The following is a 27,260-nucleotide window of genomic DNA, read 5'->3' as shown; positions in this document are numbered from 1 at the left end:
TCAAAAGGGCCAATTTAGGGTCCTAAATCAAAGAATTAGGAGCCTAAACTCTTTGGAATTTGGCCCCAGAAGCCTATAAAAATCCTGCAACTGAATACCACAACTCTAAAAAGGCATATGGATATTAGGAAAGCGACGTTGCTTACCTGTAACTTTTCTCCATGGCCAGCAGGATAAGTCAGGTGTATGTAGGTCGCATTATTGGTGCTGCTCTGGAGATGGAACATGCTCAGCTTTTACAAGAAAACCATAGAACATTTTTATGATTATGTGCATCAGGTACAGCATAGGCATGATTACCACAAGGCCCCCTGTCATATGATATAGCTTAAGGAAGTTGAAGGGTATGTGTGACTGACTTATCCTGATGTCCACAGAGAACACCAGTTACAGGTAAACAACTTAGTATACTTGACAACGGAGAAAGCCAAGTCAGTTTCACATGTGGAGGCAGGTCTATTGCCAGGCCAAGCAGCATCCCAAACAGTCTGACATGCTTTCTGATTATGTGGTTGCATAGGAAACACTACCTTATCTTGGCATGCTGGTGCCCCATGACAAGGTGGTGTTGGCACCTTTGCCAGTCATCTGCCTCTGACTCTGTGTGTGGATTCCAAAGCCAAGGCCTGTCTTGAAGTCCCTTTCTCATTTCCTTGTGACAAACTAAAGAATGTGTGTACGGCAGGAAGGAGTTGAAAATTTTTTAGTTAATTCATAAATAGATGCTTTAGTACTGACTGTTCAAATTTGCTATCTTGATGAGAGTTACCATCTGGGCAACAGTGGTAAGTAAACCTATGTACTGAACTGCATATAGCAGCTTTACATTTTTCTTTAAGTGGCAGAGGCAAGGTGAGCTGTAGAAGCTACCTTTGCTCTGATGTTATGAGCTTTTATATGGCATTACAAGGGCAAGCCTGCTTTGCTATAGCAAATTGATATACTGTATATTCTAAGATTCAATTTGTAATTGTGCATTTGGTAACAGCTAGCCCAGATCTAATAGTGACATAAGAGATGACAAGTTTGGTGGATTTTCTACAATCCTTGGTTCTATCTATGCAAAATGAAAGGCCACTTTGATTGTGAGGCTTGGGAAAGAAAGTTGAAGAGCTATGGACTGATATAAGTGGGTCTGAGACTAGTTTTGGAAGAAACTTATGGATATTTATGCAAAATTACTCTACTGCAAAAACTTAGTTTATGGTGGCTATGCAATCAGCCCTTGTCGTTTGCTCACTCTTCTGTCAGAGGTAACTGATAGTAATCTCAAGTACCTAACCTTAAAAGGGGTAGGCACACTTAAACAGGGCCACTTCAGTGGCTGTCGCCAGCACCAAGAAACTCCTGAAAACACTCATCAAATCTCATAAAAGAAAGCTCCTTCTGCTGGGAGACTCAGTAAGAAGAACAAATCTGGGAAATTATTTTGAGGGGAACACAATCATTAAATGCCTTCTTGGACCCTCAGCTAGTAGAAATGCAAACCACATAGTCAATGCAATTCTAGAATAAAGTAAAGACACCAATATCAATGTAATCATCTCTCTGGGGACCAACAACCTTGCTAGAAATAGTATCCAAGCTGAACATGATTCCAGAATCTGGGGAAGGAGATTAGACATAAGGCAAAGAATATTGCCTTTTCTGAAATATTACCTGTTCATGTAAAGAGAAAAGAAAGGATAAGCCTGATAGAAAAATTTCAATACATGGCTCAAAATATGATATAAAGAAAGTAGATTTGAATACATTGGAGGCCGAGGATTCAAAAAAAAAGTATACGTAAGGATGGTTTACCTTTGTCAGTGGCAAGAAAGAAGATCCTAAACGAGAAATTCAGGTCATACAGCAGACATTTAAACTACATAGAAACGACGGCAGGACAACGACCAATAGGTCCATCCAGTCTGCCCAGCAAGCTTTCACACTTTTTTTCTCATACTTATGTTACTCTGCTAAGTTCAGGGACCTTATTGGTAGCATTTTAATTCTAATTTCCTTCCACCCTCACCATAGATGCAGAGAGCAGTGTTGGAGCTGTATCAAAGTGAAGTATAAGGCTTAATGTTTGAGGGTAGTAACCGTCGTATCGAGCAAGTTACCCCGATGTTTGTATACTCATACTGCTCAGATCAATGCCTTGTTAGATGTTGGCTAGATGTAAACCCTATTTCTTCATTCCGCCCTGCCGTTGAAGCAGTGAACTGCGCTGGATATGCATTCAAAGTAAAGTATCAGGCTTAATTTGATAGGGGTAGTAACCGCCACAAGCAAGCAAGCTACTCCCACGCTTATTTGTTTACCCAAACTGTGCAGGATGGAGGTGGAATGTCATCCCAAGCAATATGGGAAGTGAGAGAAGAAAATTGTAGGGAACCCTTGGTTTCTCTAACTTTAGGAGTGTACCAACCAGCTGGGGAGGTTTATGCAGAAATTAGTACAGAGAGATGCAGATGTGGGAAATGCAGATGGTGTGTCCTAGCTGTTTATCATCCCAAAGCACCATCTATCCTCACGGATTCTGAGTTAACCTTTCCAGAAGACAGGAGCTTACTGTCTCATGCCCCTTAATTGAAAAGGAGTAAGGAATTTTCCCTTTTGGGGTCAGCCTCCTATTCTGACCTGCTTCAAAGCTGGGTTTGACTCAATCCAATTTTGCAGTGGATTGGGGTATCCCTTTATTGAAGGCTGGACTTATTGTAAGGAAGACCTGCAGTGTGCTATCTCTCCTTCAGAAGATAGACATGACAGTGACCTGATGCAGAGGAGAGACTACTTTGAATTAACTGTCTTTTTGCACTATCATCTCTGTCTGAGTTCAGGAAGTTTTATTCCATCCTTCCTGTTTCTTGCTTGGATTTGTCCCCTTTTTAGGCTCAGAGACTATTTTTGTTCCACTGGAAGCTGATGGCTCTTGGTACCTGGGACTCAGTAACCAAACCTTTTGGAGAATGGCATCTTTCACCCTGAAAGAAGCTGGAAGCGTGGAGGAGTTAGATTGGAGAGAGGAACCCTGACAATGTCAGAAGAGGAAAGCAAATTAGAGGATGCAAAGTAAAGGTAACAAGAACTTTGTTGCTGCTAAATTAACTAGGATACAAGAAAAAGAAAAGTGCCACTCAGTACTACATAAGGAGTTCAAGGATTTAAGAAGAGTTTAGTAAAAGGATTAAAACAGGGACTGATAAAATACTGAGATTACATTCTAACAACCTACAGTGGAAAGAGCTGGGATATAAATCCACTTTTACATTCCCAATTTAACTATCTTCAATCTGAGTAACTGGAATATTTGGAAAGAGAAGGAACTGAAGTGTGGACAAGTGTGCTTCCAAAGAAATTGAGACACTTTACTAAAGAGGTGAGGTCACAAGTTTATTAACCTATCTTATTTATTGACTTTAATTGAAATTCAAATTTAAGTTTTGATGACTGAATAATGATTACATCAACTGTCAGTAAATGAAATTGTAAACCACTCTGTTCCTCAATGTGTTTTGTGGATGAAAAGACTGTTGATTGTCAGGGTGTGCACAGAGGACGGAGAAAGGCTTGATTTGCAAGAAATGGATATAAGAACTATTGTTCGTCATTCAAGCAGAATCCTGAACTCAGAAAATAAATGCTATCCATGGGCGTCAGGTTACAGAGCAGTTGTGTGCAGAAAGGGTCCATTCTCTTTTCTTCTATGTGCCCCTGGGTGTCAGTTCGAGGATCATTCCCGCCCAGGGGTTATACACAACAAAAATCAAGCAACTCAATATTTCACACTTATGCAAAGAGGCAGAAAAGGTGTCTAGGAAGAGCAACAAACCAAGGGAGAAAAGTTTGAAAGCTATAACTACAAATGCTAATAATCTAGGCAATAAAATTCCAGACCCACAGGCTCTAATGGAGGTGGATTTAGACATTGTTGCTATTATAGATACATGATTCAATGAGTCTCATGCTTGGGATATCGCCAACTCGGGCGGAGGAGCAGTTCTTTATGTCAAAAACAATATACAAACAACTCAAATACAAGGGACGTGGGATAGGGAAGAAATATTATGGGCTGTCTTAAAAAAAAAAAAAGAAGATGGTGCTTTCATTTACATTTAGTCTGAGGCCCATAGACCACACCAAACAGAAGAACTGGATAGAGATCTGATCAAATACATTCAAAAGATGGGAATGACAGGAAAGGTGCTGCTAGTTGGAGTTTTTTTTGCAATAATTTTTATTGAATTTTCCAAAATAACAAGCAATTGACCATTAACAAGCCATCATATAAAAACAACAAAGTAAAATAAACAGTACGAAAAGGACAGGACTGAAAAGAAAATTGTTTACACTGGCAACTAACGATAGCACATACTCCTTTATAACTTTGGACTGCAATCTTATACATCCAAAAATACCATAAAGTACAATTGCTCTTCCCCACCCCCCCTTAACTAGGAGAGTGTTCATGGCGAGTCAGAATATATAAGGACAATCATACTGTTTCATTGGGTTGGATAAAGGAGCAAGAAATCTGTGCTTTTCTATTTAGGCCTTGTGTAAGATATGTGGGATACTCCTTAAAACTTAAATATTCTCTACAAGTTTGTGCTTGTGGCTTGACCAGGGTGTCCTGGAACTGCTGGGGAAATGTAATCAATTAATTTATCCCAAATAGCTAATGTAATCAATTAATTTATCCCAAATAGCTAATGTTTTGGTGTAGCTTTTCTGAGAATCCTCTTTAGCAGAGAGGTATTCAAAGGTAAACAGCTTCACCATTTGTCAAACCAATGTGCTGGTTGTGGAATGATAGGGCTGATCCAGTTAGATAGGATGATCTTTTTACCTACCAATCTGGCCTTTTTCAGGAAGAGGCCCATTGCTGGTGGAAGGTCAGAAATGTACAGGGGGATAACACCAAACAACCAGAGAATTGGGTCATCAGGAAGTGAGACCCTCAATATTTCAGTGCAGCTCTGAACCCAAAATTGTAGAGATTACTTACCTGATAATCTCGTTTTCCTTAGTGTATGTAGATGGACTCAAAACAAGTGGGAATAGTGTGCTCGTGCTAGCAGTTGGAGACGGATCTGACATCAGCACGGGTACATATACCCCCGCAAGAAGTGCAGCAATTCAGTAATCTTCCTTGCAAAAGCTTTATGGATATATGTGTAACTGACCGATCGATTAAATGAACAGGATTACCCTGACCGATTGATAGTAGCTGGAGACCGCCAGTGTTCTCAACCGGAAGGCGTAGACACCCGGCAGGGTGGATGCCCTATATAAGAAAACATGTATACCGGCAGCCGGGTGGGATGCTGAGTCCATCTGCATACACTAAGGAAAACGAGATTATCAGGTAAGTAATCTCTACATTTCCTAGCGTGTAGCAGATGGACTCAAAACAAGTGGGATGTACAAAAGCTACTCCCGGACTGGGTGGGAGGCTGCCCGAGGTCCGTTCAGGATTGTCCTCGCAAATGCTGTGTCCTCCCTGGCCTGGACGTCCAGACGGTAGGATCTGGAGAAGGTATGGAGGGAGGACCACGTCGCTGCTTTACATATCTCTGCAGGCGACAGCATCCTAGTTTCTGCCCAAGAGGCGGCTTGCGCTCTGGTAGAGTGAGCCTTGACCTGTAGAGGTGGTGGTTTTCCCGCTTCTATGTAGGCTGCCTTGATAACTTCTTTGATCCAGCGGGCGATGGTTGCCCCTGAGGCCGCTTCCCCTTGCTTCTTCCCGCTGTGAAGGACGAACAGGTGGTCTGTCTTTCGTACTGCTTCTGACATTTCCAGGTATCTGGACAGCAGTCTGCCGATGTCGAGATGGCGTAGTATTCGACCTTCTTCTGACTTCTTCAAACCTTCCGTGGTAGGCAAGGATATGGTTTGGTTGAGGTGGAAGTGTGAGATTACTTTGGGTAAGAAAGAAGGAACCGTGCAAAGACGGATAGCCTCTGGAGTGATTCTGAGAAACGGATCACGGCAGGACAGCGCTTTTAGCTCTGAGATGCGGCGTGCTGAGCATTCGGCCAGCAGCAACACCATCTTCAAGGTTAACAAACGGAGGGACAGGCCTCGAAGGGGTCTGAAGGCGGGTCCCACTAGAAATTCCAAAACTAGGTTGAGGTTCCACAGGGGCACTGGCCACTTCAGTGGCGGGCGAATGTGTTTGACTCCTTTCAGGAAACGTGAAACGTCTGGGTGTGTGGCGATGCTGTTGCCGTCACTCCGGGGTCCGTAGCAGGATAGCGCTGCCACTTGAACCTTGATGGAATTGAGGGACAGACCCTTCTGAAGTCCATCTTGCAGGAAATCCAAAATGATAGGGATCTTAGCGGCATGTGGATGGGTGCCGTGAGTTTCGCACCAGGCTTCAAATAGTCTCCAGATCCATATATATGTTAGTGATGTGGAGAACTTGCGTGCTCGGAGGAGTGTATCTATTACCGGCCCCGAGTATCCTCTTTTCTTCAGTCTAGCCCTCTCAATCGCCAGACCATAAGAGAGAATTGAGCTGGATCCTCGTGGAGGATGGGACCTTGCCGCAGCAGGTCCCTGTGTGGAGGCAGGGGAAATGGATTCCCTGCCAGCAGTCTTCTCATGTCTGCGTACCAGGGTCTTCTTGGCCAGTCCGGGGCCACTAGAAGAACTAGGCCTCTGTGCCGCTGAATCTTGTGTATAATGGCGCCCAGCAGGGGCCATGGAGGAAAGGCATATAGCAGGATCCCCTGAGGCCATGGCTGTACCAGGGCATCGATCCCCTGGGATAGAGGATCCCGCCTGCGGCTGAAATATCTGGGTACTTGAACGTTGGACCTGTCCGCTAGTAGGTCCATGCCCGGCATCCCCCACTGATCCACAATCATCTGGAAAGCTGTGGGCGACAGCTGCCGTTCCCCCGGATTTAGGCTTTCTCTGCTGAGGAAGTCTGCCGTGGTGTTGTCCTTCCCAGCGATGTGGACGGCGGAGATGTCCTGTAGATTTGCTTCCGCCCAAGACATCAGGGGGGCTATTTCTAGGGATACCTGTCGGCTTCTGGTTCCGCACTGTCGGTTGATGTATGCCACTGTAGTGGCGTTGTCCGACATCACTCTGACCACTCTATTTCGGAGTCTGTGGGCAAATCGCAGGCATGCTATCCTGACTGCCCGTGCCTCTAGTCCAGAGCTTTCCAAACTGTGTGTCGGGACACGTTAGTGTGTCGCCTGCAGTGTGCAGGTGTGTCGCGCAAGCCCGGTCAACTCTGATGCGAGTTTGGGCTTTTTTTTTTTCTAGAGATTCACTTTTTTTTTTCAGTTTATGGGTTGCTTATTATTGGATGATTTTGCTGTCAATCGCGTTTTTTGGGGGGGCTTGGTGGGTGGAACGAGCCCAGCCATCCTTGCATTGGCTGCTGCTGCCGATGAGGCCTGGCCATGAGGAGTACTGACTGCAAGCAGCAGTGTCTGGTGATCATGGAAGGGAGTGAAGCACTTAACTGGCAACAATCAAAAAGATGAGGTACATGAGTGTGGGGGCCAGACATGTGCTGGGGGGAGAGAGATGAGTGAGTGGGGGGCAAACGTGCTGGGGGGACAGACATGTGCTTGAGGGGGAGACATATGAGTGTGTGGGGGCCAGACATGTGCTGGGGGGGAGAGAGATGAGTGTGTGGGGTACAGACATGTGCTGGGGGGGAGAGAAATGAGTGTGTGGGGGTCAGACGTGCTTGAGGGGGAGAGATATGAGTGTGTGGGGGCCAGACATGTGCTGGGGGGAGGAGAGAGATGAGTGTGTGGGGGACAGACAATTTGTTTTATTATTGTTTCTCATAAATTATAACAATAACATGAATCTTGGAATATATATTTTTAATATAAATTTAAGGTTTTCATGAGATAGGTTGTGTCGTGAAACATTTTATTTATGTATATATTTAAGGAAACATACATAAATTGTCGAAATATGTTTCGTTCGTTTAACCTTTAACCTCTGGTTTACTAGTAGACTGAATTACCGTGTCCCGAAATTATGTTTGTCTAAAAAGTGTGTCACCAACATGAAAAGTTTGGAAAGCTCTGCTCTAGTCGGTTGATGTTCCACCCCGACTCTTCTCTGTTCCACCGCCCTTGGGCGGTGAGTTCTTCGCAGTGTGCTCCCCATCCGTTCAGGCTGGCATCTGTAGTGAGCAGGGTCCAGGTTGGGGAGGACATTCTTGACCCCCGGCTCATGTGGCCGGGCTGCAACCACCACCGTAGCTGATTCCGCACTCTGGCTGGTAGAGGTAGGTGTACGGTGTAGTTCTGTGATTGTGGGCTCCACCGGGATAGGAGGGCGCGTTGTAATGGTCTCATATGAGCCCGTGCCCATGGTATCACCTCCAGAGTGGATGCTATAAGGCCGAGGACCTAAAGGTAATCCCAAGCTGTGGGCCGGGTTGCGCTCAGCAGGGCCTGCAGACGATTCCGGAGCTTTGATCTCCTCTTGGAGGTCAGATTGACCTTGTCTTCCTGGGTGTCGAATCGGACTCCTAGATATTCCAGCGACTGAGAAGGCTGTAGGGAACTCTTGTTCAAATTTACTACCCATCCTAGGCTTTCCAGAAGAGCTATAACTCTGTTGGTTGCCTGGTGGCTCTCCTCCGGTGACTTTGCCCTGATCAGTCAATCATCCAGGTAGGGATGGACGAGGATTCCTTCCTTCCTGAGGGACGCCGCCACTACTACTATGACCTTGGTAAAGGTCCGCGGCGCGGTGGCTAACCCAAAGGGTAAAGCTCGGAACTGGAAGTGTTGGTTCAGGACTTTGAAGCGTAAATAGCGCTGGTGATCACGATGGATTGGGATATTGAAGTAGGCTTCCGACAGATCTAGGGATGTGAGAAACTCCCCTGGCTGTACTGCATTTTTGACAGACCACAGAGTTTCCATGCGAAAGCTGGGGACCCGTAGGTGTCGGTTGACTGACTTGAGGTCCAGGACGGGCCTGAAAGTGCCCTCCTTCTTGGGTACTATGAAATAAATGGAATAATGCCCAGAATTTATCTCCCATGCAGGCACTGGGATTATGGCTTTTAGGGACAGGAGCCTCCGCAAGGTGACTTCTAGTGCCGCCCTCTTGAGGGGTGAACAAGGAGATTCCACAAACTTGTCCGGCGGGAGCTGAAGAAAATCCAGGTAATACCCTTCTCGGATGATGGCGAGGACCCACTGGTCCGAGGTAATCTCGACCCACCTGCGGTAGAAGAGGGTTAGCCTGCCCCCTATGGCTGCTACCCCCGGATGGGTCGGCTGATTGTCATTGTGGAGTGCGGCCGGGACCGGAACCCGAGCCGGTTCTCCTCTTGTTGTGCTTAGTCCGAAAGGACTGGTTCCTGGCCTGAGAACGAGGTGCTTGGTAGCGAGCCCTGTAAGGGTTGAAGCGCTGAGAGTTTCTACCTCTGGATGGCCTAGGAAAAGGGCGCTGGCTCCTCCTTGACCTGTCTTCTGGTAGACTGGGTAATGGAGAGGCGCCCCATTTATTAGCCAGTTTCTCGAGGTTGCTGCCGAACAGGAGGGATCCCTCCTTAATTCATATACACTATGTAAATTTGTATATAATTCTTATCCTGTAAACACCCTCTCCTCCTTTTGCCCTTCTCTCCAGTTAGAATTTGTTTATCCTATCTTTTCTCTATCAGCCTAGTTCCACGTTCCCTGTTAAAATGTAACTTTTGTTTTGTTTGCTCTGTTAACTGGTTCCCCCTAGTTTATTGTAAACCGGCACGATAAGACCTGGTCTTGAGCATCGGTATATTAAAAGAATTTAAATAAAATAAAATAAAGGGCATTCTTGTGAGACGTGTCTTGGAGGAGGAGTCGGCCGACCAATTACGTAGCCAGAGCTGTCTCCTGGCTGCCACTGAGGATGACACTCCCTTGGCTGCCGTACGGACTAGGTCGGAGGCTGCGTCAGTGAGGAACGAGAGAGCCGATTCCATCTCTTCTCCCGGGGTGTTGTTCCTAGCCTGTGATAAACAGGAACATGTCACCACGGTGCAGCAGGTCGCAATTCGTAGGGACATGGCTGCCACCTCAAAGGCTTGCTTCAGAATGGCGTCCATGCGCCGGTCATGTGCATCCTTGAGGGCCGCCCCCCCCCCCTCCACCGGAATGGTGGTGCGCTTCACAATTGCGCTAACTATGGCGTCTACCTTGGGGCACGCCAGCAGCTCCTTGGTTGCCGGGTCTAAGGGGTACATGCCAGACAAGGCCCGACCCCCTTTGAATGAGGCCTCCGGCGCATTCCATTCCAGATCGATTAGCTGCTGTGCTGCTTGTAGGAGGGAAAAATGGTGAGCCGTTTGGCGCAGGCCCTCTAACAGGGGGGTTCATTCTAGGTTCCCCTGGCGTGTCATGGCCCGGGATAGCCAGTTCCGACAGGCATTGAGAAACCAGGCCTGGGAGATCCTCTTTCAGAAAGAAGCGTCTCATGGTCCGATATGGTTCTATCCCCGAGGGAAGTTCTCCCTCCTCGGGGGGCTCGTCGTCTTCCTCAGAGCAATCTGAATCCCCATAAACTGGGCTTCCGGGTGGTGAGTGGCCGTGCCTAGGTCTTGAGGGTCCAGGGGCTGGGTCATCCGGTACGTATGGACCCGTTCGGGGATCAGACTGCATTCTGACAAAGGCATGAATCCCCTTGAATAATTCCACCCAGGAGAGCGAAGCAGGATCTGGCCTTAGGGGCACCAGGTCTCTCGGCTTCCCTGGTTTCTCACCGCAGCCTGCTAGGTCCGGGGTGTTCCCTGAGGAACTGGCAAGTGCGCTGGGCTGGGACCGGTCCTGGCCTGGAATTCCCAGGGCCTCCTCACATTGGGCACATAGGAAGTCTGCTTCCTCGCTCTGTGTGGCTCTGAGGTTGCATGCTGAGCAGAGGCTTAGAGCTCTTATGCCTGATTCTGGAGGTGTCGGCTCTGCGGACGCATGGGCTCTCTTATGCTCTCTCTCGTCTTATCTTCTCCCAGCTGGAGTCTGCGCTTTGTAATATGCGCTTATCCACGTGCGCCTATGAACGTGCGCTTATGAACGGGCGTTTATGAACGGGCGCCTATCAACGTGCCCGTAGCTACGTACGCCTATCAACGTGCGCTTATCAACTTGCGCGTAGCAACCTACGCCTATCAACGTGCTCTTAGCAACGTGCGCTTGTGCGTAGCAACGTGCGCCCAGCAACGTATGCCTATCTCAGCAACGTGCGCATTTCAACATGAATCCAGGTGACTGCAATGTACACCTCTATTGAATATGCGCCCAAGTATTTTCGGGCGCTTAACCTATACGCCCTTCGCCTGTGCGCTCAGTCTGGCTTGAGCGCTAGAGCGTGGCGACGAACCAGGGCCGAAGGCGACGGCGAGCAGGCAGGCAAGATGGCGACCTCCTTGGCGGGTTGCCATGTAGGCAGGCTCCGCTGATCCTCGCTTCCTCGGAGACCAACAAGTAAAGATGTACGCCTTACCTTGTCTTCGGCGCTTCCCGGCTGCGACCCGGGCGGTCTCCGGCTGCGGGGGGAGAGGGTGATTACCGTCACCGCCGCGCTCGAGGAAGTGCACCCGTTGCCTCTAGGCCGCGCCTGAACTAGTCTCGCTCGGGGGCCAAGTCCTCGCCGGGACAGAGGCTGCCTCTAAGCCGCGCCCGAGCCCTTCTTACTCGGGGGTTAGGTCCCTGCCGCGAGTCGGCCACCTGACCGAGGCTCTTACCTCTGAGGAACCACGGAAATCGCATCGGGAAACTCAACTGGGGGAGGGACCGAATGGTATCACCGCAGGAGTGCGGGGCTCGTCTTCAGGTAGGTTTCTTCTATGAATTTAGTCGTTAGAATTTGGAAAAAGCATGAGGTAGCTCCAAACTGCTTTGGAGATGGAAATTACTGAATTGCTGCACTTCCTGCGGGGGTATATGTACCCGTGCTGACGTCAGATCTGTCTCCAACTGCTAGCACGAGCACACTATACCCACTTGTTTTGAGTCCATCTGCTACACGCTAGGAAAGATTTAATTATAGTACATGAAATAGCTCTCTTCTTTAAGAATAAAGTGTCCAATATCACTGCTAAGTGCTCCCCAAATACTAATAATTTAACACTCCCCATCACCCTCTCACCCACCCTTCTCTCATCTTTCGAACTCTCAACTCTTGAAATAGAGAACATCCTAAGAAAGATGAAACCTTCCTCCCATCCTTTTGAAACTATTCCCACCAAACTTTTACTCTCTATTCCTAAAACTATAGCTACATCACTTTCCAAAATTGTGAACCATTCCCTTGAACAAGGCCTGGTTCCCAACTCTCTAAAACAAGCCGTTGTCAAGCCTATCCTAAAAAACCCCTCTCTTGATCCCGCCAACCTATCTAACCTCTGTCCCATCTCCAATCTCCCTTTCCTTTCCAAAGTCCTGAAGAAACTAGTAAACTCCCGCCTTTCTGACTACCTTGAACAATTCAATATCCTCCCACCAACACAATATGGTTTTCATAAACACCTCAGTACGGAAACCCTACTCCTCTCCCTAACTGATACTATAATCAAAGGACTGGACACTGGCAACTCCTATCTCATTGCTATGCTTGATATTTCTGCCGTGTTCGACACCGTCAATCATAACATCCTTTTCAACACTCTCATCAGTATTGGAATCTCCGGTACAGCACTATTATGGATTAAATCATACCTCCAAAACCATAGCTATACAGTCCTCACTGACAATATTGAATCCTCACCTGTAAACCTCGACTGTGGTGTCCCCCAAGGATCCTCCCTTTCTTCCACCCTGTTTAACATTTATATGCTCCCTCTCACCAACTTCTTTCTAACCTTGGTTATACGCACTTCATCTATGCAGATGATGTGCAAATCCTCATCCCCTTCACAAATTCTATTCTCACCGCTCTCCAAAACTGGGAAACCTGTCTTGCCTCCATTAACCAGCTCCTCACCGACATGCATTTATCCTTCAACCACCAAAAAACTGAACTTTTCATCTCCTCCAAACATTCATCAATACCTTTACCCCCTACCCTCTCCCCCACCACTTTCCCATCCGACTCACGAAACCTGGGTGTCATACTTGATAACCAACTCACCTTCAAACCCTACATCAAATCTATCCTCAGCAGCTGCTATTTCAAGCTGCAAACCCTCAAAAAACTCAAACCTCTACTTTATTTCTCTGATTTCCGTCCGGTACTCCAATCTATCATATTTTTGAAAATAGATTACTGCAACGCTCTCCTCCTTGGCCTCCCTGCTACTTACATCAAACCTTTGCAACTACTTCAGAATGCCACTGCACGTATCCTTACAAATGCTAATAAGAAAGATCACATCACTCCCACCCTCATTGATCTCCACTGGCTTCCTATACAATCACGCATCCTATACAAAACTCTTACCCTCATTCACAAAAGCATCACCAACGAACATTACAACTGGATAAACCCACCATTTCTCCCTCGCACTTCCATAAGACCAACTCGTTCCTCCCTATGTGGAACCCTCTGTGCTCCCCCTATAAAATCAACTAGACTCATCTCTACAACAAATAGAGCCCTTTCCCTTGCAGGCCCCACCCTCTGGAACTCCATGCCCCTTGATCTAAGCACTGAAACTTCCACACCCAAATTCAAAAAGAAACTCAAAACTTGGCTCTTCCTACAAGCCTACCCCTCCTCACCCTTGCTTGCTAACTCTACTGCTCAGTAATCGTAATGAATGTATTTTTTGAACCCTGTACATAGCATTTTCTTTTTGTTACTGTTTACCCCCTCTCACAACTTATGTTACCCCCAATTTGAATCTATCAACCAATTTAATCAGTTTTTTGCTTGTTATTTGGACTGTTCTATGTTCTTTGTAAAGGCTATGCCTACCTATACCGTGGCTTTAAGTTATCTGTAAACTGACACGGTGTGCAAACGGTTGTCGGTATATAAAACCTTTTAAATAAATAAATGATAAAAAAACATGTAAGTAGTCACCCACATCTGTCATGCATTTGGGGCAATTAGGAGAAGTTGTCAGTTTAGCTAAGAAGGCTTTATCCGGGGATCGGTAGAAAAACCATAAGAATTTAAGTTGGGTCTTTCAGAGCTGTGCACACGGTAAGTAGTGAGATATCTGCAAAAGTCTCTGTAAAGGAGGAGAAAGAGGATTCTGGAAGTGGTTTAGTGTGCCACTTATCAAATAAGAGGGGTAGACATTACTTAAAACGGATTGCATGTAAATTCTTAACATAAAGAGCTATACATGGATGGTGCTTTGGTATTATTAAAAAACATTCTTCAGACATCTGAAAGACGTAGAGTCTTACAGGTAGGTAGTCCTGAAAAATCATTATTTTAGAATTCTCAAAGGTAAGTTCTCTTGTTTTCCGAGCAGCTTGTAGAATTTCCTGTTTATGTGCATAATTTAGGATTTTTGCGATAACTACTCTAGGTCGCGTAGCAGTGGGATTTCGCGGGCCTAGATGGTAAGCCCTCTCAATGTGCAACCGGCCATGCGTTTTTGAGAGCGCCAATTCTTTTTCCAACCATGCCTCCAACCGCTGGGCTAAAGCTCTGTCTTCAATTGTTTCAGGCAGTCTGATGAATCGCAGATTAGATCTGCGTGATCTATTTTCCAGATCTTCAAGTCTTGCTGCCTGAGCAGCCACTGTTTTTTTCAGCTCACCGATGTCTGCTTGGGCCGTGTGAAGGCCATCTTGCGCCTCTGAGACCCTGGACTCAATCTCCTTGAATCTGTTTTCGAATTTCCCTAAATTTGCTGACAGTTCTGTAATTTTTGAGGAGAGATTTTGTAGTTCCGGTCCTAATGCTTCCAGCACTGCACATTTAATATCTGCAAGAGGCGCCACTTAAGAGATAGAGCATTCACTAACTTCCGCCATTTCTGAAGAGGGAGCTGGCTTCGGTTTTTCTTTAACTTTGCCTTTATCCTTGCGGATCACCCGGGTAGACATGCCCGCCAGATTCAAGCCCGAGGTTGGCACTGCCAAATCAATTAAGTCAGGACTTTCTTAACGCCAATTCCAGGGAGGATGGGGTCCGATTAGGAGGCCTGGCTCGGAGAGAGAGGGAATCACATCCTCTCTCTACAACGCCCCACGTGATCCTCCAACTTCTTTTTAAAATTCTCTCTTAGCCTATCTTATGAATGTCTTACATTTAACTTGTCAACATTTATGCATTATCCTATTTTCTTCTGTTGGATCCTTCTTCCAATTTTTGAATGAAGATCTTTTAGCTAAAATAGCTTCTTTTCCCGTCGATAGCAGGGCTGAATTAGCCATGCTGTCATGGGATCTGTCAATCAGGTCCGGGAGGCGGAGCTTGTCAAAGCAGAGAACAGAGCTTTGCTCTCTGCGGCTGCGCGTGTGTTCCCACGCAGGAAAGTAACGGAATCTCCTGAGTCTGTTTTTTCCGCGAGCGGGATTGCACGCGGAGCTGTCCTTCTCCTCAATGTCAAAATCGGGGTTTAAACCCTGTCATTGCGGTAAAGTAATGTCTGTCATGGACGGCCATGACTGATGTTACCGATGCCTAGGACCAGATCACAATCGGGAAGATTGTGAATTTTGCTCCAGGATGTCTCCTAGAGCATTAAAACAAAGGGCCTACAGGCTTCAAGAACTTTTTGCCTCAAGGGAACCATTGGAGGCTCATTCACTGCCTGGCCCAACGACTTCATCAGCTCCTTCAAAAAAGAGAAAATCTTCGTTGGATCCTCAATCCTCCACTCTTGGAGGTAAGGAGAGCTCAAAATGACAAAGGCCAATGGATTCTAGAAAATCCGCAGAGCCTGAAGTGCCGCAACGGGACTTATTGGCGCCAGAAAACTCGGCGCGTACAACTTCTGTGCAGATGGCGCCATACGCGCATAAACAAGTATCGGCGCATAGTACTTTGGTGCACACAGATGGATCGGCGCACAAGTCTTTTATGTGCATGGCGCAGACAATTCAGCGTACACCGGCGCGCACAGCGCAGAAAAATACTGCACGCAGAGCAAATGCGCACGGCGCCGTCAACATCTGCGCTGACGGCGCCATCACCTACGCGCTCAACTCCATTGGAATCTATGTGCGCAGCGCCAAAGACATTGGCGCCAATAACCCTTGCACGCATGAAAACAAAAAGATATGTGCGCGAGTCTACTTCCGCGCATAAATCTAAATCCGCGCTTAAATCTAAATCTGCGCATAAGAGACATTCACTCAACTCAGATGCTACGGAAGGAGTTGAAACGACGACGTTACCCTTCACGAAGCTCTTCTTCACTAATAACTTTACCTCTTTCAGATATCTCCCTTTCTTCGAGCGCGGACACCAAAGAAGTTATAATAAAACGTAGGAAGCAATCACATGCTTTCACGTAGAAATCATACAGACTCGTTGTCTCATCATTCTCATAAGCACTCACGACACTCTCACCATAAAAAACTGGCAAAGAGGAGTGCTACATGGGAAATAAGCCCTTCGGCTTCTAAATCATCTCATAAACCACCTTCCAATACCATCTTACATAGAGAAGTAATACAGGTGGTTTCCTCTGATACTTCTACAGATTCAGAAGATTCGAGGAACAAAACGGGCAATAAAATACGAAACGACAAAAAGGTATCTGACACTTCACCTCTAAATACTCCAAGGCACCCTAAAGTAAGTGACTCAGGAGAACCAGATCATCGTACAACAATGCCCCCTCATACGAGAGGCATTTTTTCAATTGTCTCAATCCTTAGCAGGTTTTTATGAAACTCTTTAGTCATCGTTCAAAATGACTAATATTACTGATGACAGTTCTCCGGAACACAAAACACAGCTTACTAGAGAACAGTCGGTAGAACCGCCGACTTCTCCCATAACAAATCGACCAACCTCGCCAACTCATACTCAGGATAGATCTTTTGATTCTCCTTCAATGCAAACATCCCCATCATCATCTACGGGATTCCCTTCGGACTCCCAAGAACAACCTCAAGAACTGTATTCCCCTCCGGAAGACCTCACATACCCAAAATTCCTAGAAAAATTGGGTACAGTTCTGCATCTAGAGGTCCAAAAAGAAACAGACCCTAGGGCAGAAACCCTGGGTCTCCTAAAGATTTTTGATACTCCAGTGGAACCAACATCTCTTCCACCACAAGAACTCCTGCATTCAATCTTACAGAAGTCCTGGGATACGCCTTATACAATTGCAGCCGTTTCCAGGAAAACAGACAAAATTTCGTATGCGGAAAATATCACCTTATACTCTATCACAATTACCTCATACCTCGATAGTAGTGGAATCGGCGATGCAAAGATTTAAGAAAGCAAAATCTCATTCCTCATTCCCACCAGGAAATGACAATAAATACTTAGATGAATTTGGCAGGAAAATATATCATAACTCGATGATGACTACCCGAATTATGCACCATCAATTCTACATGGTACAATACCTATACGAGTGCATGCAAGCTATGAAGGGTATGCTTTCCTCGACGGCGGATCAGATACCTCCGCCTTTTCATGACATGGAAGAGTGTTCTTGACACCTTTTGAGGTCAATCTACGAAGAACTTGAAACATCATCTAGGGCATCAGCAACAGCCATTGCAGCCCCCAGACTAGCATGGTTATGTTCAAGTTGAATTCGTGAAGATCTGCACGACAAACTAATAAACCTCGGATGTACAGGAGATAATCTGTTTGGAGAAAGATTCCAAGACGCAGTAGGTAAACTAAAAGAAGAAGCTTTAGCAGTACAATCATTAACGTCACATCCTAATTATTCAACCACACGTCGATATATGGGATCTACTCGAAGGCAATCATATGCCAGAAGACCCTATAGATCTTGTCAGTCTTTTCGAACACAAAGATACCCTTCCTACCAGCGTCCTGCTCCACAACAGAATACCTCAAACCCACGTAGAGGTAAACCACGTAACCAGAGACAACAAGCACAACAGCAGACTTCTGCAGCAAAAGTGGCTTCATCTTTTTAGTTACTCAGCTACCACCTCAAAATCAAACTCCACCAGGCAGAATTCATTCTTGCCTGGAAGCCTGGGAAAGAATAACATCAGATCAATGTGTTTTGGAGATAGTACATCACGGTTACCAACTCCAATTTACTACAAAACCCATATTGCCTCATCTTTCCACACTCAAGATTCACAAACCCCAACCACAACTGGGGGAGGAAATTGCTTTGCTTCGCAAACAACAAGCAATTCGACAAATTCACCCAGGCTCCAATCAGCAGCATTTTATTCCCCATAATTCCTCATACCCAAGAAGTCGGGGGGCCTTCGCCCCATACTAGACCTAAGGGAATTGAACAAATTTCTCACCAAGGAGAAATTCAAAATGGTATCGTTGAAGTCAATCCTTCCTCTCATTCAAACCAACAATTGGATGTGTTCTATCGACCTGAAGGATTCTTACACACACATTCCAATCCACCCATCCTCGTGGCATTACCTATGCTTTCGCTACAGACGTCAACACTACCAGTACAAAGTTCTCCCCTTTGGACTATCGGCTGCACCCAGGGTATTCATCAAATTCATGGTAGTGGTGGTGGCTCATCTCAGACAACAAGGTATAACCATCTTTCCATATCTAGACGATTGGCTCATAATCGCCTCAACTCCCAACATCTTACTAGATCACCTCCATCGGGTGATACAATGCTTACAGGAATTAGGATTGGTGATCAATTTCCAGAAATCACACCTTCAACCAACACAACAGTTACAGTTCATAGGTGCATGCCTGCAACAGGGCATACCTACCAGGTGACAGAATATCACAATTCCGTCACCTTCTACGTACCTTGAACCATACTCAGAGACCGTCAGCGCGACAGGTCTTAGTAGTCCTGGGCCACATGGCAGTGGCGATTTTCACGGTTCCCAACATCAGGCTACACATGAGCCGCCTGCAATGGGGACTAAAATGCCAATGGCAACAACATTAACAACCATTGACGAAGAAGGTATCGCTAACCGACGAAATGAAAAAAGATATAACATGGTGGCTCCTAGACTCCACCCTGTCCAAAGGAGCGTTGTTCAGTTCCCCTTCTCACAACGCAGTCCTAACCACAGATGCATCTCACAAGGGCTGGGGTGCACACCTCGAGATTTACAAAACACAAGGTTTATGGACAATCTCGGAACAGAACCTGCAAATAAATTTACTGGAACTCAGAGCAATTCGCAATGCATTATGAGTATTCCAAGACCACCTGAAAGGACGCAGGGTCATGATCTACACGGACAACCAAGTGGCGATGTTTTACATCAACAAACAAGGAGGGTCCGGTTCATGGTCCCTTTGCAAGGAGACCCTGATCATTTTTGAACACGCTCACCAAAATTCCATACATCTCCAAGCAACTTACCTACCAGGAGTTGCAAACACAAGAGCGGACAGACTAAGCTGCATCTTTCATCCCCATGAATGGACACTCAATACAGAAATAGCCCAAGACATATTTATGCAGTGGGGGACGCCATCAATAGATCTCTTTGCAACAGAGCTCAATGCTCAAGTTCTGCTCGATAAGACCAAGCCAATTCAGGATCGCTCAAGATGCCTTCCTCATTCTGTGGACGACAGGCCTTCTGTACGCCTTTTCTTCCATACCACTCATAACAAGAGCAATTCAGAAGTGCATAGCAGACAAAGCTCAACCGATACTCATAGCCCCGGCCTGGCCGAGGCAACCATGGTACAGTTTCCTTCGCCGGCTATCCATCACGGACCCACTTCGATTGCGAATCGCCAGGATCTTCTCTGTCAAGATCAAGGGATCTTCTACACCCGCTACATTCATCTCTCCACTTGACAGCGTGGATATTGAGCGGCTCCTTCTAACAGAACAGGGAGTTTCCAACTCGGCACAATTTGTCTTGTTGGAATCAAGGAAACTCTCCACAAGGAAAAATTACAGTTATAAATGGAAACGTTACTCTACCTGGTGCACCTCCAAAGGTGTACCACCATTGGACTGCTCACCTGAGTTGCTCATGGATTATCTTCATATACTATATGTAGCTGGTCTAGCAACATCATCCAGAGTTCATCTCAGCGCCATAGGCGCCTATCATAGACCAGTAAACAATATTCCTATATCCAATCACCCATTACTGTCTCGTTTCATCAAAGGATTAACTCACATTCGACCTCTGGTATCTAAACCTCCAGTTCCATGGAACCTCAACATAGTTTTGGAACAGGTCATGCTTTTCCCATTTGAACCCATGGACTCAGCACACATTAAATACCTCACATGGAAAGTGGTATTCCTGGTTGCAGTAACATCAGCACGAAGAGTGAGTGAGTTACAGGCCTTGGTCCATTACCCTCCATATTTGCAATTTCATCACCAGAAGATAGTTCTCTGAACCCACCCATCTTTCCTACCGAAAGTAGTTACTCAATTCCATCTCAATCAGACCATGGAATTACCAACTTTTTTCAGTAAACCGCACGCAAATGGTAGGGAAAATCTACTGCACACACTAGATTGTAAAAGAGCTTTAACACACTACAAAGAAAGGACAAACTCGGACTCCCGTGTTTCTCAACTCTTTGTCTCCTTCGACCCGAAGGCACCTGGATTACCAGTGGCTAAACGCACCATCTCCAGCTGGATAGTACAGTGCATCAAATTCTGCTATGATAAACAGAATTTACAATTACATTCTACTCCTAAAGCTCACCAAGTCAGAGCAGTAGCAGCCTCCTGGGCACACCTGAAGAATGTACAACCCATAGACATTTGCAAGGCAGCTACATGGTCATCGCTTCATACCTTCACATCTCACTACTGCCTTGACCAACAAGCAGCCATTGATGCGAAGATAGGGCAAGCAATACTGCAATCTCTATCCTTCAGTCCACGGTGACTGCCACACTGTCAAAGATCACGTACAAACATATATATCATAAATGACGTGATTGGGAGCTTGGGACTTCCATGACAGCATGGCTAATTCAGCCCTACTATCGACGGGAAAAAGCAAGTTTGCTTACTGTAAACGATGTTTCCGTCGATAGCAGGATGAATTAGCCATGCTGACCCACCCTCCTCCCTGGCAGTCACCAAGTCTTCGACTACAATAATGCTTAATTACAGACTCAGGAGATTCCGTTACTTTCCTGCGTGGGAACACACGCGCAGCCGCAGAGAGCAAAGCTCTGTTCTCTGCTTTAACAAGCTCCGCCTCCCGGACCTGATTGACAGATCCCATGACAGCATGGCTAATTCATCCTGCTATCTACGGAAACATCGTTTACGGTAAGCAAACTTGCTTTTCACCTTCCCTTTTAACCATGCCGATAATCGTTTTGCCTTCTTTCCACCATTCTTAATGTGTGGAATACATCTGAATTGTGCTTCTAGGCTGGTATTTTTTTTTTTTAAACAATGACCACGCCTCTTGCACACTTTTTACTTTTGTAGCTGCTCCTTTCAGTTTTTTTCTAACTATTTTTCTCATTTTCTCAAAGTTTCCCGTTTGAAAGGTTAGCACGAGAGCCGTGGATTTGCTTACTGTCCCTCTTCCAGTCATTAAATCAAATTTGATCATATTATGATAACTATTGCCAAGCGGCCCCACCACCATTACCTCTCTCACCAAATCCTGTTCTCCACTGAGAATTAGATCTAAAATTGCTCCCTCTCTCGTCGGTTCCTGAACCAATTGCTCCATAAAGCTATCATTTATTCCATCCAGGAACTTTATCTCTCTAGCGTGTCCCGATGATACATTTACCCAGTCAATATTGGGGTAATTGAAGTCCCATTATTACTGCACTACCAATTTGGTTAGCTTCCCTAATTTCTCTTAGCATTTCACTGTCAGTCTCACCATCTTGACCAGGTGGACGGTAGTATACTCCTAATACTATAGTCTTCCCCGACACACAGCGTTGGAATATCTTGGATGCTATTGCTGGATCCAAGGACCATTCGTGCGGTTGGAACTGACGACTGAGGCGATCTGCTACTGTGTTGTGGATGCCTGCTAGGTAGGTGGCCCTTAGAAGAATTGAGTGTGTCAGGGCCCAGTCCCAAATCTGTGCTGCTTCTTGACAAAGGAGATAAGAACCTGTCCCTCCTTGTTTGTTGATGTACCACATGGCTACTGTGTTGTCCGTTTGGATCAGAACAGTCTTGTGTGATAGGCAGTCCTTGAACGCATGCAGCGCATAACGTATAGCTCGAAGCTCCAGGAAGTTTATTTGAAAAGAGGCTTCGAGCTTTGTCCACTTGCCCTGTGTCTTTAGATGACCAATGTGTGCTCCCCACCCTAAGGTGGATGCATCTGTAGTCAAAGTCACTTGTGGAACTGGTTGCTGGAAAGGTAGGCCTTTGAGCAGGTTGTTCATTGATGTCCACCAGAGGAGAGCAGATTTGAGCTCTGGTGTGATGTGAATAGGAGTGGACATTGGTTGAGTGGCTTGTATCCACTGTGCTTTGAGTGTCCATTGTAGTAGTCGCATGGTCAATCTGGCCATGGGAGTGACATGAACTGTGGAAGCCATGTGCCCTAGAAGAATGAGGCACTGGTGAGCTGTTACCTGGAATTGGTTGCGAAGATTGTGAGCTAACAGCACAAGTGTTTGAGCCCGGTCTTTTGGAAGAAAAGCTGTCGCTAATGTAGTGTTTAGTTCTGCACCTATGAACTGTATTAGATGAGTTGGTGACAGATGGGATTTCTGATAGTTTATGAGAAATACCAAGGAGTGCAGCACTTGGATGGTGAGCTTGAGAGAAGTGAGAGCTCCTTCTTTTGATTGACTTTTGATGAGCCAATCGTCCAGATAAGGGAACACGTGCACTCTTTGCTTGTGGAGGTGTGCCACTGCTGTAGCCATGCTCTTTGTGAATACTCGTGGAGCTGATGCAAGGCCGAATGGCAGCACCCTGTATTGAAAATGCTGATCCAGTACCCGAAAGCGCAGGTACTGGCGATGAGGAGGAAAAATGGGAATGTGAGCGTATGCATCCTGAAGATCCAGAGAGCAGAGCCAATCTCCCCCTTGAAGAAGAGGCAGAATGGTGCCTAGGGATACCATTCTGAATTTTTCTTTCCTGAGAAATTTGTTGAGATTTCTGAGGTCTAGAATGGGACGAAGGCCTCCTGTTTTCTTTGGAATGAGGAAATATCTGGAGTAGAATCCTCTGCCCTTTTGAGGCCCAGGAACTGGTTCTATGGCCCTGGCTCTCAGAAGGGTGGATAATTCTGTTTGAAGAATTATGGAGTGTTGATTTATTGTGCAAAAGTGAAGTGGTGGATTTTGCATTGGGATAGTTTAGAAATCCAGCCTGTAACTGTGAGTCGTGATGGATAACACCCACTGGTCGGTGGTGATGGAGGTCCAATTGTTGTGGAAGTACTGTATGCGACCTCCTACTGGTGTTTCTGGGAACGGGTTGATCTGGCTGCTGCTCTCTGAGGCTTTTCAGAAACCAGAAGTAGTTGCCGTTTGTGGAGGTGGTTGAGCCCTGGCAGGCCTTTGCCTAGGCTGCTGGCGTTGTGTTGGGCGGCTAGCTCTTGGCCTACCTGCTGGGGGGTAATACCGACGTGGGCGATAGTAAGGCCGTCGGTAGTGGAACGGGTATCGGTGGAGGTATCTCATCACTTAGAGCCTGCTGCACCGCTTGACGAATGAAAGCGTCAAGTTCCGCTCTCACAGCTGGTGATAACAGAGCAGCTGTGGAGGGAGGCGGTGTTGGCGATGCCAATACAACCTCAGAGCCCTGAGGAGGTATGGAGCCCGTCACCGATATCGGTGGGGATCGCCCTTCACTAGGCCTCGGAGCCTCAGTCCCCGTCCGGGGTTTCTTTGCCGGCGAGGCCGTGTCCTCCGATGGATTTTCGGTCACCGATACCTGGCGTCTCCGATGCCGGTGGTGGTGCTTTTCTTTTTGTTTTTCGCTCCTCGAAGTTGATGCTTTTGAAGACACCGAAAGGGAAGGCGTTGAGGCATCTCCTACTTCCGGACGTTTCTTCTTTAGGGTTAACTGACGTACGGGAGCGGATGGAGAAGAATGCGCTGAGGTCGAGGGCCTTGGAAGCAGTTGGATGTTAAATAACTGCTCCATCTTTTCTGCCTGTAGACGACGACCTTTCGCTGTCATTTCCGCACATGACTTACATGTTTGGATATTGTGATCTTTGCCGAGGCAAAGAACACATTCGAAGTGAGGGTCGGTAATCGACATAGTCCTCACGCAGTTTGGGCACTTTTTGAAGCCCGAGGCCATGGCACCGGACAGCCGTCGACGGCGATAAGCCTAAAAATATCGATCCCGGCCGGGAATCGACAACGGAAAAAAGTTATAGAAGGGAAACCCTTGCGGATGGAGTAATTTTTTTCCGAAAAAACTGGAATTTTTTTGTAAGGTGAAAATCACCTCAGGACTCCAATTAGCCCGCGATGCTAACGGCTTCGCGGAAAAAAGAAGACTGAAGGGAGACCCCTGTGGCAGGGAATATCATGGCATGCTGGGCATGCTCAGTAGGCACTCCGGTGCCATTCAAAAGTTTCATAGAAACTTTTAAAGAAGTTTTTCCGTACATAGGGCTCCATTACCGATGTCACCCATATGTGAGGACTAGCATCCTGCTTGTCCTGGGATAACTGATTTACATTAACTTGTTCAAGATCTATCATGATTTTGTAGTACTCTATCATATCCTCCTTGAGTTGTCTCTTCTCCAAACTGAACAGCCCTAACTTTCTTAGCCTTTACTCATAGGGCAGGCTATTCCAGCGACTGAATAGGCTAAAGACTGCTCTTGGCTAGGTTCACCACTCAGCCAAGCTCCTGCAACAGGGAAATAAACTTGTGAGTCACCAGATGGCTCTCTTCTGGCAACCTGGCTCGAATCAGCCAGTCATCCTAATACAGGTGTACTAGGATTCTCCCAAGACAAGCAGGATGGTAGTCCTCACAGATGGGTTACATCATCATAAGGAGCCCTGTCATGGAACATTTTTGTCAAAGTTTCTAGAACTTTGACTGGCACATTGAGCATGCCCAACATGCCACTAACCCTGTGGCCACATGGGGTCCCCCTTTAGTCTTTTTTTTCCCCCACGCAGCAGTTGCCTCACTGTTTTTAGGAGCTCTGAGAATTTCACACTTTTACTCACGGAATGTTTTGAAGTTTTTCTTCATTTTTCCCCGTCCTGGGGTCCCCGATCGTGCACAGACCTCTTCTGACGCTTCAGTAAGTCTTTACAGCGTTTTGTGGTCAGTTCCCAGAGGTGTACTTCTTGGTGCCCAACGGCCATTGACCACACGCCGCCCCTTTTTTCAACATGGCATCCGGCTTTTGGAAGTGTCCCGCGTGTCCGAGGACTATGTCCATAATGGACCTGCATGATGTCTGCGTATTGTGCCTTGGGCCTTCCCATGACATCCAGTGTCCAAGTTGTGCACAGATGACCCCCAAAGGCCGCTGTGACCGACTGGAGGAGATGGAGCACTTGTTTGCCTCCAAGCGGTCGTCTCCACTGACCCCAGGTAAAGGCATGCCGAGTTGAGGGGGGGGGCCTATCTTCCTCGGACCCCTCTCCATTGACAGACGTTGTCCCATTCCAGGACTTCTGCATCATTGTCCTCGGTGCTGGTAAAGGACTGGGCCGAGCACCACGAGAAACATCGCCACCGACGTACATCCCCGTCCAGTGCTGGCACTGACACTGGAGCAGCATCGACCTCGGCGGAGCTACCTCCGAAAAGGGCCCAGGACCTCGAGGCATTCCCCACCGATTTCGGTGCCGGACACCGAGCCTCCACGGATCCCTGTGGACGCTCTAGTAACGCCTAGCCTGCCTCCTACCCCAGGCGCCATGTTAGCCATGCTAGCTTTTTGGGAGGAATTGGATCGCATGGTCCAAGAGGCAGTGCTGAGTGCCCTTCGGGGCTTCCAGTCGCCACCAGCGTCGGCTCCTATACCGGCGCACTCGATGTTGGCTCCACTCCGAGCATTTAGACACCCTTATCGGTGCCCTGCCATCGATGCCCGTTCCATTGGGTTCGTTGGTACCAAGCCAACCATCGATCTCTCCAATGGTCTCGATACTGATTCCGGGTTCTTTGGAGGAAGAAGATGCAGCCCATGGCTCATACCCTGTACGGGAACCACCGATGCCGGAGCCAGTTCCAGGACCATCAGGTCTACCAGTGCCTTGACGCCCATCGATGGCCCCGATGCCTTCGGCGCCAGCACCGCCGGCTTCAATGCCGGTACCGCCTATCTGTGCCACCTCACCATCCATCGGTGCCGCCTTCCCACCCTCTTGGATTTGGTTTTGTTTCTCCATCTGGAAGCCCGGTGGGTGAAGGGGAGTCTCCCTATGACCCATGGGATGATGCTTCCTCTGAACACTCCTCACAAGCTACTGATGAGCTTCTTTCAGAGCCTTCACCCCCAGAAGAAAGGCACCGCTCACCTCCGGAAGACCTCTCATTTGCCAGCTTTGTCAAGGAAATGTCCGAGACTATTCTGTTTAAACTAGAAACTGAGGATGACGCTAGGCACAAAATGTTGGAGGTACTACAATTTGTAGATGCTTCAAAAGAGATAATGGCGATTCCTGTGCACGAGGTTCCTTTAGACCTCTTGCACCGCCTCTGGGAGCACCCAGGAACTGTGCCTCCAGTCAACAAAAAGATTGATGCCACATACCTGTTACAACAAGCCCCATGATTTCAAAAGAGCCAATCACCCCACCAATCTGTGGTGGTAGAGTCAGCTTAAAAGAAAGCCAAAAGGTCCTGCCCTCACTCTTCTGCTCCACCTGGGAAGGAGCAAAAGGCATTAGATGCCTTAGTCTGCAGAGTTTTCCAAGGGACAATGCTAACGGCTCGTATAGCGGCCTACCAGCTTTACATGACCCAGTATAATAGAAATCTCTGGAAGCAAGTCCAGGAATGCTCGGAGACCCTGCCGGAACAATTTCAAGAGGGCTTGACTTCCATCCTGCAGAAAGGACTGGAGGCTGGGAAGCATGAGGTCAGAGCAGCCTACGATGCTTTCAAAACTGCATCCAGAGTCTCAGCAGCCGGAATTGGTGCCAGGTGCTGGGCTTGGCTTAAAGCCTCTGACCTCCGCCCAGATGTGCAGGACAAATTGGCTGATCTTCCCTGCACAGGGGACAATTTATTTGGTGACAAGATCCAGGAGGCAGTAGCACAGCTCAAGGATCATCACGAAACCCTGCGCCAACTGTCC

At 47.0% G+C, this 27,260-nt stretch overlaps 1 protein-coding gene across 11 annotated transcripts in view; it reads right to left on the bottom strand.

The window, feature by feature from the left end:
• The window catches only part of FIGLA (folliculogenesis specific bHLH transcription factor), a 246,549-nt gene that overhangs the window by 89,359 nt on the left and 129,930 nt on the right, over positions 1 to 27,260 (bottom strand). The window lies entirely within an intron of this gene.

This window comes from Rhinatrema bivittatum, chromosome 5, assembly GCF_901001135.1.
Source record: "Rhinatrema bivittatum chromosome 5, aRhiBiv1.1, whole genome shotgun sequence".
NCBI classification, from domain to species: Eukaryota; Metazoa; Chordata; class Amphibia; order Gymnophiona; family Rhinatrematidae; genus Rhinatrema; species Rhinatrema bivittatum.
This window is presented reverse-complemented; position numbering and strand designations above follow the sequence as displayed.